The sequence below is a fragment of the Rhineura floridana genome, chromosome 2 (genome assembly GCF_030035675.1).
Source record: "Rhineura floridana isolate rRhiFlo1 chromosome 2, rRhiFlo1.hap2, whole genome shotgun sequence".
In the NCBI taxonomy this organism is placed as follows: Eukaryota; Metazoa; Chordata; class Lepidosauria; order Squamata; family Rhineuridae; genus Rhineura; species Rhineura floridana.
This window is the reverse complement of record NC_084481.1, coordinates 194,593,433-194,605,731: the sequence shown is the minus strand read 5'-3', so window position 1 is coordinate 194,605,731 and position 12,299 is coordinate 194,593,433.

The window sequence follows — 12,299 nt, the reverse complement described above, 5'->3', positions numbered from 1 at the left end:
TGCCTCCTTGAGATTTCAGAGATTTGTTTGAGAAAGGCCTCGTCTACCACCTCTTCTTGGCCAGGGGGTCTGTAGTAGACACCTACTACCATGTCGGTTTTATTTGTTTCTCCATTTATTTTTACCCAAATGGTCTCTACCGGACCACTTTGTTCGCTGTCTTGGATTTCCATAGAGGTGTATTTGTCTTTGACGTATAATGCTACTCCCCCTCCTTTTCTGTTGCTTCTATTCTTTCTGTAGAGTTTATATCCTTGAATGGCTATATTCCAATCATGGGAGTCATCCCACCAAGTTTCTGTTAACCCTATGAAGTCATATTTGCCTTGATGCACTAAGACTTCAAGCTCCCCTTGCTTGTTTCCCAAGCTCCGCGCGTTGGTATATAGACACCAGAAGTCTCTTTTGTCCCGATTGGATTCCTCTGTTAATATACCGTGAGCTTTGCCGTGCATCCCTTTCTCTCTCCCAGTGTCTCCTGTACCCTTCAAATCGCTGCGTTTACAACCCGCTGTCTTTGGATCGGTCTTTAAGCTATCATCTCCATCCCCCAGAGGCTTTAATTTAAAGTCCTCTTAATGAGTTTTGCCATACTTCTGCCAAAGAGATTCTTCCCAGTCCTCGTGAGGTGCAGCCCATCTCTTGCCAACAGTCCCCCCTCCAAGAAGCTTAGACCATGGTCCCAGAATCCAAACCTCTCCCGTCGACACCATCTGCGTAACCAGTCGTTGACCTGCAGTATCTTCCTTTCCCTTTGTAGTCCTCTATCCTTCACGGGAAGAATTGACGAGAAGACCACCTGCGCCCCCAAATGCTTGACCTTCCTACCCAGAGCCTCATAGTCCGAGGTGATCTGTTCCAAGGTGTTTCTGGCCGTGTCGTTCATGCCCACATGGATGAGGAGAAAGGGGTACCTATCTTGTTTCCCAATGAGCCTCGGCAGGTTGTCAGCGACGTCCCGGATGCGCGCCCCAGGGAGACAACAGACTTCTCGATTCATTTTGTCCGGCTGGCATACCGGTGCCTCTACCCCCCTGAGCAATGAGTCTCCAACCACCAGTACCCTCCTCTTTTTGCCGCGAGTGGTGGTTGCATGAGCTTCCTTCTTCTGGGGTGTGGAGTCTTCCTTTGCAGTCAGTGTCTCTTGATGCAGGTGAGTTTGTTGAGGCTCTTCAGAGGTGCTGTCTGCCGAGAGACACTGAAAGCAATTTGTTAGTTGCATCAGTTCTGAATCCCTCCTGTTTTTCCTTGCCTTTCCTTAGAGAGAACTACGTTTTATTATCCTTGAAAATAATTTTTTTTGTTATCTCCAACATATTTAGAGGACCATCATAATGTGAGGCCCTAAACCATGCTTATTTGGCTTGTTCCTAAATCTAGCACTGAGATGGAAAGTAAATACTTCTGTAAATTAATCAAATAAAAGCTAGCCACTGATGAGGCTATTATTCTACACAGAAGGAAATTTTGCATTTTTGTGGCAGAGGTGTACCTGAGCCCATTTCAGCTTTGCAGTGGCAAATGCAAGAACAAGGCCAGCACCAGGTTTGAGTGGGTCCTGGACACTGTGTCCTCTGGTGGATGCACTCCCTTGTCAGTGGGACACTGCTTCAAGCAGTTGACATTGCTTTAAGCAGGTCTTGGTGGCTGGGTCTAGCCATCCTTTAATTTCCCACAATATCCCAGACTGCTAGGTCAGGGATGTTAGGAGAAATGTAAAATGTGACTAAATCAAGCTGCCTGATGCTGCTCAGAATGCCAGGCCAGAAAAAAATAATAAGGTGGCCATAGGACAGGCATCAGCAGTGTGCCCTGCCAAAGGATTGGGGCCCTAGTTGCTGCTCAGTGATAACAGATGCTGTCCAGGCACACAAAGTTGGAGTAAACCAGATCCAAATAATGTATTTGCTTTGAAGGGTACTGCTGAGCAATTTACTCTTTTTTCTAGGACCACAATTTATCCTTCTGTGAAAGTGAGATAATGGCTTTCATCTCATACTCTGGTGAGGGCGTCAAGCTCTCAGTGCTGTAAGACCATAAGCCTGCAGAATCAGGCCAGTGATCCAGCACCTTGGTGTCACAGTGGCCAGCCAGATGCCTGTGGGAAGCCTGCAATCAGGACCTGAGTGCAACTCCACTCTCCTCTCCTGCGGTTTCCAGCAACTGGTATTCGGAAGCATACTGTCTCCGACAGTAGAGGTAGTACATATCCATCAAGATTAGTAGCCATTTATAGTCTTATCCTCCAGGAATTTGTCTGCTCCTCTTTTAAAGCCACCCAAGATGGTTGGCCATCACTGCCTCTTGTGGGACTGAATTTCACAGTTTAACTTGCGCAGTGTGAAGAAATACTTTCTTTTGTCTGTCCTGCATCTTCCAGTATTCAGCTTCATTGGATGTTCCTGAGTTCCAATATTATGTGAGAGGGAGAAAAACATTTATTTATATACAACTTCTCCATCTCATGCATAATTTTATACACTTCTATCATGTCACCTCTTACCTTTTCTCTAAAGAGCCCCAAATAATAAAGCTGTGGTCTTTATGGCATCCAGCAAGACAGGGCTAGATTGGGCAATAACAGAACAATCAAGTAAGCAGATGTGGCAGGCAGGCAGACACTGAGGAGCAGCCTAGCAGTAGAGCTTAGGACTTGCATAAGAGGAGCTTTGAGAGAATGAGTCTTCCTGATCACCTGACTTCCAGCTAGAAGGGTTCTTACCATTGGCTTAAAGCAGGAGTAGCCAATATAGTGGCCTCCAGATGCAAGTAGACTACAGCTCACATAATCTCTAACTACTGGCTATGGCAGCTGGGGCTGATGGGAGTTGGAGTCCAACAACATCTGGAGGGCACAATGTCAGCTACCTCTGGCTTAAGGACTTGCAGTTTCATCCCTCCACCCTCCATTGTTCCGATGATACAGTGAGCAACACAATTCATGTTTGATTCTTCTACAAGAGCCATATAATGTTCATCCTGCACTGAGGATTTGATCTTTTAATGTGGTAGCACCTATACTCTGAAACTCCCTATCTAATTTTCATTGTACCTTTTTTGACACCTGCTAAAAACCTTTTTGTTTAGGCAAGTCTAGCTACACATATAATTTGTTTTTAGCATCTGTTGATTTTATCTATATTTTGATAATTTTATTGCACTTACTGTTTTAAAGTCCATCTTTATTGCTGTTTTAATGAATATTTTATACCATTTTATGTAATCCACTTAGAGATATTTTGATTAAGCAGTATATAAATCTTGCTAAATAAAAATAAAATAAAAGGAGAAATATGTGCATTATATTCTCAGTACCCACCCCTCCCTCTCCCTGCATCGTTGTCTGCCCTACCATTCTACTACATTTCATTTCCTGATTAAAAATAAATAAAATGAATGATAACAAAAAATGTGCTTGTTTGTGTGTGTGTTTACACATATGCATATATATACACACACGATATAATAAAAAACATTCTATTGAATCCAGTGAGACTTAATAAGTAGACAAGTATAGAATTTCACTGTAACTCTTCTTATTCAGCAAGAACCATTGACCACAGGTGGCTAGTTAAGAGTCACAGCTTGTGAGCCACTTGACTCATACATAGTTATCACCTACATTTTGTGATGTCTAGAAGGAGGGCTTGTAGAAAAGCATTGGTATAATGTTTCAGAATAAAATGCCTTGTGTGACATTCTGCATGCTGGTTCCTTTGCCTCTGTGTAGTGCAATCTGATGGGCTAGAAGCACAGCTTGGAGGAGTAAGTTGCTAGAAACAGCCACACAGAGTCTATCTCCCACTTCCTTGCACATCTGCATATGACCCACTTTGTCACCTCCCATTAAGAAGGGCAGCTGAAGATAGTCAACCAATACAGATAGTGGCTTGTAGTTCACCCTGATAGGTTATCATCAGCCTGTGCTCACCTTGTATCTCTTCCTCCACCCCCGTGTGCACCAAAGAGGAATTAACATACAATTGTCCAAAAAGGACGGCCTCCGTGACTTTGATTATATGGCGATTATATATATGGCAAACACTTTTCAAAGTCCAGCAGTTCCCAGGTTATCCCTGCTCTGGGGGATCCTTGTTTCTGAGGATCTTGGGAGGAAAGGAAAGGCTCGGCTCTCCCTTTCCTACATGGCATAAGCAACATGCTCTTTTATTTGACAGCTCATCATTCTGACAATACTGACAACTGCTAGTGTCTACAAGTATGCACAGGGGAAAGGAAGATGAAGAAGTTGCATGAAAGGCAGGGAGCAACAAAGCAGTCAAGCTCCGAAACGCCGCAGAGAAAGGAAAACCTTAGAAAATAGCGTTCAAAGTGAACACAGTGCTCACAAGGCACGTTAGCCTACAAGGTGGGGAATCTCTGAAGGTGTCAGATCTATAATGTCTGTTAGAATATCTAAGCTAAAAAAGGGGGAGAAAGCAAATGGGCAAATCTAGCACAGAAAGGTTTAACACATGTAAATCAAACTCTGCTTTGGTATTATTTACTCCAAAGAGCACTTCTGTTTTTCTGCTCTCCTTCCCAAATGCCCTTTTCCCTTCTCCCAACTGGAGGACTAATATCAGCTGCAGTGTGAAGACCCAAGCGAGTCCTCGTGCTGCTTTTCAAATAGGCTTCACTTCATGTTTGGAATGCCAACAAAGTTATTATTGCTTTGGACATTGCAACATTGCAGCAAATCAGCCAAAGATAATTCCCCTAGCCACGGACAGAAGTGGAATGGTAATTACCACCTCAAGCGGCTAACGCAGAAGGATTATGGATTAGACAAAGCAAACGGCATTTGGCCCTTTCAGGTTTACTTTGTCTACTTCTGTACAATGCTCTTCATGTATACCGGCTCCAGTGGGGTCTCTCCAAAGAAGCATGGAAGGTGATAGTGGCTCCGTATGTCATCGTGGCTTAGGGCTCAGTCTTACATGAACTATAGGAACCCTGCTGAAAAATGAACAGCTGTATGACTCTGTTTTTATGGGGTTTGCAAAACGTATAATGCTCCCTCCAATAGTTACTATGAGGAGGCTGGAAATGTGAGATGGAAGATATTTATTGCAAGGCTGCCATTTTGCATCAACCAGAAGCAAGTAAGGAGTAGTGTTACTTTTAATTGGGAGATGCTAGGATTGAACTTGAGACCTTCTGTATGCAAACCATGGTTCTATGGCCCTTTCCTCAAGTGGGCTTATTACTGAGGGCCAAACTAGGTGTGATATTAAATGTGCCTTTGCATTTAATGTACATAGTTTTAAAAATGCAACATCAGGTGCTGGGAGATTTCAACCCAATGCAAATAGCAGCTTAGCCAGGACCTCAACAAAGGTAGAAAGGGTAACACCTTCTTCCCACCTGCAGTGATCCTACTAATGATCGGCACACACATACACATCCAACTGCTCTTTGCATTTTGTTTTATAATGTGTGTGTTAAATACAAAGACACATTTAATGTCACCTATAATGTGGCCCTCATTTTTAAATTTAAGTCTGGAAAGGCCTACTTAATTCTCTTTACAAAGACATTCCAAAACTGCATCTGTCAAAACATTCCACCAGTTTGTGGCATCTGCCCTTTGCTGTAGTTACTTTCCCCATCATATTCAGTCACAGAACAGACTAATTCCATTTATGCTTTCTCTTTGTCAAAACTTTATGCTGGACTGCTTTTTTTTTTCCTTGGAAAGTGTAGCACAAAGCAGAAAGTTCCACTTTGTCCAGGCTATTTTTTCCTTGCCATTTTAATTCCTTTGTTTCTAATGCCAGTGGACTGCTGGGTTTACTCTCTTGAGGCATAAGAATGAGAAGGAACAAGGGACAAATGTATACTGCAAATTGTGTATGGTTCTGTGGAGGAATGGAATGGTACAACCAGACCACTACAGGGTTCCAATAAATCAATCCCTTTCCCCAGATCATTGTTCCATATGACCACACCTGGGATACTGACCGCATAAGCATACCTTACCCACCACCAAAGGGAGTCAATATTTTCTATAGATATCTTATCATACTGTAAATAAAAATGCACATATGTTTCAAGCAGGCTGCCCACTGCACAGTAAGGACATGTACCCATTAGCGGATTAAAACGCAGTCGCCTTGAGTCCCAATTCTGGGGAAAAGGCGGGATATAAATGAATAAAATGCTAGTACTGGTACTACTACTACTACTACTACTAATAAAAAAAACATGGCAAGGTCATTTACACACACACACACACACACACACATTTCAAGTTGCATTTGCACAGTGCCGTACACATCAAAGAGGGGGCAGGGATGTCTTCACCTGATGTGCATTACCTGTTTGGTTTCCCCGCCTCTGCCCCCACCCCCAGAACTCCTATCCATGAACTTATCATAATATACACACCTGACTGAGAAGTGAATGTGGTTTAAGTTTTGCAGCTAGATTGAAGCTGTTTGGAGGGAAATGCATCAAACAGAGTATTTCTCAAAAAAACTACAAGATCAATATGGATTGTGGCTAATGTCATGTGTATGCGGTTTCAAAAACTAGCAGTGAGAGTCCACTGGATCCAGAGGATGGTGAATGGATGCCTTAAATACTTTTTAACCTTTGCACAATACACTAGCAAGTATTATAATGCCTTCGTGTAAATCTACAGTGCATCCACATTTAGAATACTGTGCAGTTCTGGCCACGTATTTATTTTTAAATATATGTTATTTGTATACACCAAATTTCTGCCAAAAAATGTTCAGGCAGCTTACATACCGATTTTAAAAACAATTAAAAAATGAAATAGCAAATCAAAACAGCCAAACTAATTTCACAACAACTCCAAAAACAGTGAAATAAAACCATGACAAAAATTCAAGAAAAATTAATTCTATGCTAATACTCATGAAAAGCTCAGGAGAGGAAAATAGATTTGACTGGGTACCTGAAACATATTTCCAGGACGGTTACATCTGTTACTGCAGAAAAGTCACTGTCCATGGTGGCCCCCTGGCCAATCTTTTAATAAACTTGAAGCACAGCCTCAAATGACAATCTCCAAACAGGCAGATTTAAAAGGGAGAAGTTGATCCTCCAGATGCCCAGGTTGTTCATTTATTCATTCAGAGATTATGCCCTGCCCTTCAAAAAGATTTTTCCACAGCAGCTTTACAACACAAAAAAACAAAATACTCTCATGACTGATCCTGATGTCCAGCAGTGACCCTCACATGGACATAGAGGCAAGGCACTAGAGGTCCAGACTAAGGAGGCACTGATCCTGAGCGAGACACACACAAGTCTGAGACCTCTGAGCTTGAGAACACCAAACCTGGACTCACCGAGACTGCAGCATTCAAGCTGGGTTTGAGCAAGAGACTGGCCTCCTCGCCCACACAGGCCTTATGCTCCACCAAGCCTGCTCAACAGTGCAAGCAGTATGCCCAGCACAAGAGCATGGAGAGGCAATGGAGTGCGAGGCCCCAAGCCAGAGGACTGCAAGAGGATGGAACTTCATGCGGGACATCAATTCCATGGAGTGGAAAAAGGTTCAGTTGAGGGCCAAATTTGCTCTCAACTTGCTGAATTGGCTGTAAAGTGGAGGTGGGGGTGTTTACGCTAAAAGGAGTGCATGATAAGGGGACTGGAAGCCCACTCCACTCCCACCTATCACCTCCCTGTGCTCCCCTGCTTTAAGCGGTTTCCCCAAGCCCAGCTTCAATACCGGCAGGAAGAAAATATCTTAAGGCAGTAGAGCACAAGGAGGTCACACGGTATAAGAAGTCAACCCCGCCTTTTGTGTCATAGCTAATTAAACAATATGTCCAGGAGATCACAAAAGTAGTGGAGCAAAAGGTGGTTGTTAAAAGAGTTCCTTCCCTTCATCTGCTGCCTTGCACAAAAGCCCTCAAGCTTTTCCACTTCATTCCACCTTCCCCAGTGGCACTGCCCGCATCAATTTGCCTATCCAGCAACAGACCGAGAAAGAAGAGAGGGAAGGAATCCTTTCCCCCACACACTGCTGCTGTATCTTGCTCTGTGACATGAAGGATGACCAGAACTCTTTTTGGCCATGACTGGGGGAAAACAGCAGTAAAAAAAGAAAATCACCTTTTATCCACATTCTTCTGTTCACTCCTATGTGAGAATTGCTGGCCACCCTAGGATTTGCTAACATGCTGCCTGAGTTAGTATTGCACTGAGCAAGCTTGAATTTGCATATATTTGCACACAGCAGTGCTACAGGCCTTGTACTTCATGCTACCATTCCACCTGGCTGCAGGAGGGGGACTGGAGGGAAGCAGGCCACACCATCATCTGCACTGAGAAGCCAGCATGCAGTCATCTTGCAAAAGCTGTTTGGCTCCTCCTCTCCTTGAATGTTTCTATTCTAGGTGATCAAGAACGACTAAGGCCCCATCTGCACTATACATTTATCATGCCATTTTAAACAGTCATGGCTCCCCCACCCCCCAAAAAAACTTCCCTGTAATTGTAGTCTGTAAAGGGTGATGAGCACAGACAGAAGACTACTATTCCCCACCCAGAGCTACAATTTCCAGATTGCCACTCTGAGCATTGTAGGTCTGTGAGGGGAATAGGGGCCTCCTCACAACTCTCAGCATGCTTTACACAGTACCCAGAATTCTTTGAGGGAAGCCAAGGCTGTTTAAAGTGGTATGATCCTGTTTGAAATGTGCAGTGCAGAAGGGGCCTTAGTTGTAGTGCAGGGATGGAGAACCTTTTTTCAGCCCAAGGGCCACATTCATATCTGGGCAACCTTCCAAGGACCAGCACTGGGCAGAGCAACACATGTCAATTTAACCCTTGTATAGTAGGCTAGTTTTTGTACACATTCAACACACCCTGTATCCAGCCAAACAAGAGGCATTATCAGAGCCTAAGGACATATCCCACCCAGGCAAAAAAGGTAAAACTGCTTTAAACAGATAATACAGAAACTCTTAATGTTTATATATGAGAATTTGTGCGCACCCTAGCCACAGGTGTCAGTGATAGCCATTCATTAGGATGAGCGAAAGTAACAGGGTGCCCTTAGGGGGCACCACTACAGTGGAGCTGAACTTGCCCCCTCCTCAGTGAATCTACTGCCTGGGGTGAGGGACAATTTTATCCCCTTTCGCTTTGTTGCAGCCCAATGAGCCCATATACTTTGCCTCAGAGAATTCAGTGGGAGCCATTGAGAACTGGTCTCATCTGCAGTATGCTCCATTTTGCAATACGCCCTTCTGCTATATGCACTTCATCACCATCAATAAGCCAAAACCCATATTAGGGCAATACTTTTTGTGTGAATGGAAAATTATTGCTGTTATAGCACCTTCCAGGCCCAGTGCCAGTGAGCAGCCAGGTTGGGAGCTGACTGAGCGCCCCTGCAGCTGACAGGGGCCTCTGTGGCTGGGAAGGTGTCACTTCCACTCTGTGATCCACACTAATATCGGGTCATGGAGCATGCATCCCATGACCCAATGCTGGCACGGATCATGGAGTGGGAGCCACCTTCCCAGGCAACACCCCTTGTCGCCAGTGCAGGTTGGCCAGCACAAGCATGCTTGTCATTACCCAAGATCTTGGATAATGGCAGGCGGGCACACTCTGAATGCTAATGCGCCGACACAGCTGGACTTATCTAAGCCTCTGGCGGCAGCAGCAGCAATACTACTGTGTTGCTGCTGCTGTCACCTTCAAGGGCCCACTGTAGTCTGGCCCTGGCACCATCTCTACACACAGCACTTCATAAAGTACAGGTTTGACAGGTGTTTGCCCCAAAGGGCTTACCATCTAAAACAGAGATAGGGAAACAGTGGGGGAAGGGGAATGGAGGCCGAGGAAGAATATGTGATTATTTCACTTGCATATACTCTAGATTAGTTACTATAGGGACTACTGGGACTAGGGGTTGTTCCAAACAGTATCTAGAAAGGGTGATATTTGAGGAGGGATGTGAAGGAGGTAAGGAAACATGCTTAGAATTTCCTCCTAAAACAGCACTGGAATCTGCTTCCATGCAAGCAGGACTTGCAAGCATGTTTGTTTATTGCCTGTCTTTGATTAGTATTTTTGCTGTTGGCCAGCAGAGGGAGTCAATGGGAGCCACAAGGAATGAACAATCCAAATTTTCATTGCAGCTTACCCCATAAAAGGCAAGATCTTGTGTAAACAGCAGATAACTGAAAAGATGCTTTTAGCAAACAGGAAGATATTATTCTAAAATACGGAATAGAGAAGCATAAGCAGTTGATCTTGAATAGGCAATTCCAGAAACTAAAGTGGGGACTAAATTAATTAAGGAGACTCTTTCTAATGCTAACATGCTGGAAGATGCCATCTGGTAGTACAAAAGGTGAACTTCTTCCATCACCACAAAAGGAAACCTGCTTAGTGAGATTCTTAAGCAATTCTATTTCTAGCATATTAACTGTAACAAGACAGGAATCTGGATTCATGATAAAGAAAGGCTTGCAGTTTAAACAGAAAAATGTTAGACTCCACTGAGGGAGAATTCACATAACCAAATTTGGTGCACATGAAATGTGGGTTTAATAGAATAATAATAATGTAAATATAGTTAGTACTTTTTTTGGTAAAACATGAGTTGCTGGTACTCATATATTGATAAAGGTGCCATGGGTGCAGCACAAAAAAGGCTGCTATGGGCAGCAGGAAAAGAGGTGTTTGCAGTGGCGGCTGGGGGCTCCATGTCAGTGGGGCAGTGGAATCCACTCTGGGTTTTAGTCTGCACTTTCAAGGACCTGTCCAAGGTGCTTTGGACTAAAACCCGGAGTGGATTCCACTGCCCCACTGACATGGAGCCACCAGCTGCCACTGTATGCCGGTACTCTGTACCAGAGAGTACTGCCACCCAAAAAAGCCCCTCAGATTTATGTAACTTTAAAGTTGACAATGAGGACGTTGAACTTGTCAAGGATTATCAATACCTTGGCACAATCATTAAACAAAATGGAGATAATTGTCAAGAAATCAGAAGAAGGCTGGAACTGGGGAGGACAGCTATGAGAGAACTAGAAAAGGTCCTGAAATGCGAAGATGTATCACTGAACACTAAAGTCAGGATCATTCAGACCATGGTATTCCCGATCTCTATGTACGGATGTGAAAGTTGGACAGTGAAAAAGGCAGATAAGAGAAAAATCAACTCATTTGAAATGTGGTGTTGGAAGAGAGCTTTGCGGATACCATGGACTGTGAAAAAGACAAATAATTGGGTGTTAGAACAAATTAAACCAGAACTATCACTAGAAGCTAAAATGATGAAACTGAGGTTATCATACTTTGGACACATCATGAGAAGACATGATTCACTAGAAAAGACAATAATGCTGGGAAAAACAGAAGGAAGTAGAAAATGAGGAAGACGAAACAAGAGATGGATTGATGCCATAAAGGAAGCCACAGACCTGAACTTAGAAGATCTGAACAGGGTGGTTCATGACAGATGCTATTGGAGGTCACTGATTTATAGGTTTGCCATAAGTCGTAATCAATTTGAAGGCACATAACACACATATACTCAAAAGCACTATTCATACACTATGGTAATCCTTACAACAACCTCATAGATTAAGTCAGTATTATTCCCATAAAGCACATTTCTGGGAGAGGGCTAAAACCAAGAGACCGTGGCTTGCTTAGGACCACCTAGTTTGAGGCAGAAACAAAAGATGAACCAGGGAGTTTGTGGTTTGTAGCTCCAGCTCTTAGGCGCCATTCAGATGAACACCTAAATCCAATCCAATAAATATTTATTGCTTATACCCATTGGCCACTGCAAATAAATTTGATCTAAACAATAGTTTATATGATTATGAACCTTGGGCTTATACACACCTCTTCCTCTCTCTTCCTTCACGTATAAGTGACTGAAAGTTTCTACTTCTCTTTTTTCTGGGAGAAGATGACAAGCGAATGAGAAAGAAAGAACTTTCCCAGTGTTCAGAAGCACTTGGAGCTCTGACTGAAACGCCAGGTTGCAGGAATGTGAGGAAGAAGCTCATTAAATAGGGGTTCATTTTTAATTCTTAGTTATAATATTTATAGCCCATCCTTCATTACCAAGAAGGCACCCCATAATTAGTTTCAGTCAAAAAAAGCACAATGAAACACAGGAAAGTAAACACACCCCAAATAAGAGGATAATATATACAACAAGGTTGCTCAGCTGTTGATAATGCTTCATTATGGGGATGGAAGGAATTTTCGGCAATTCACCATGCTTCCAGCAGTCTCCTCAAACCCATCCACTCACAAAATCTGCTCTGGAATTTGCCTTTCTGGAA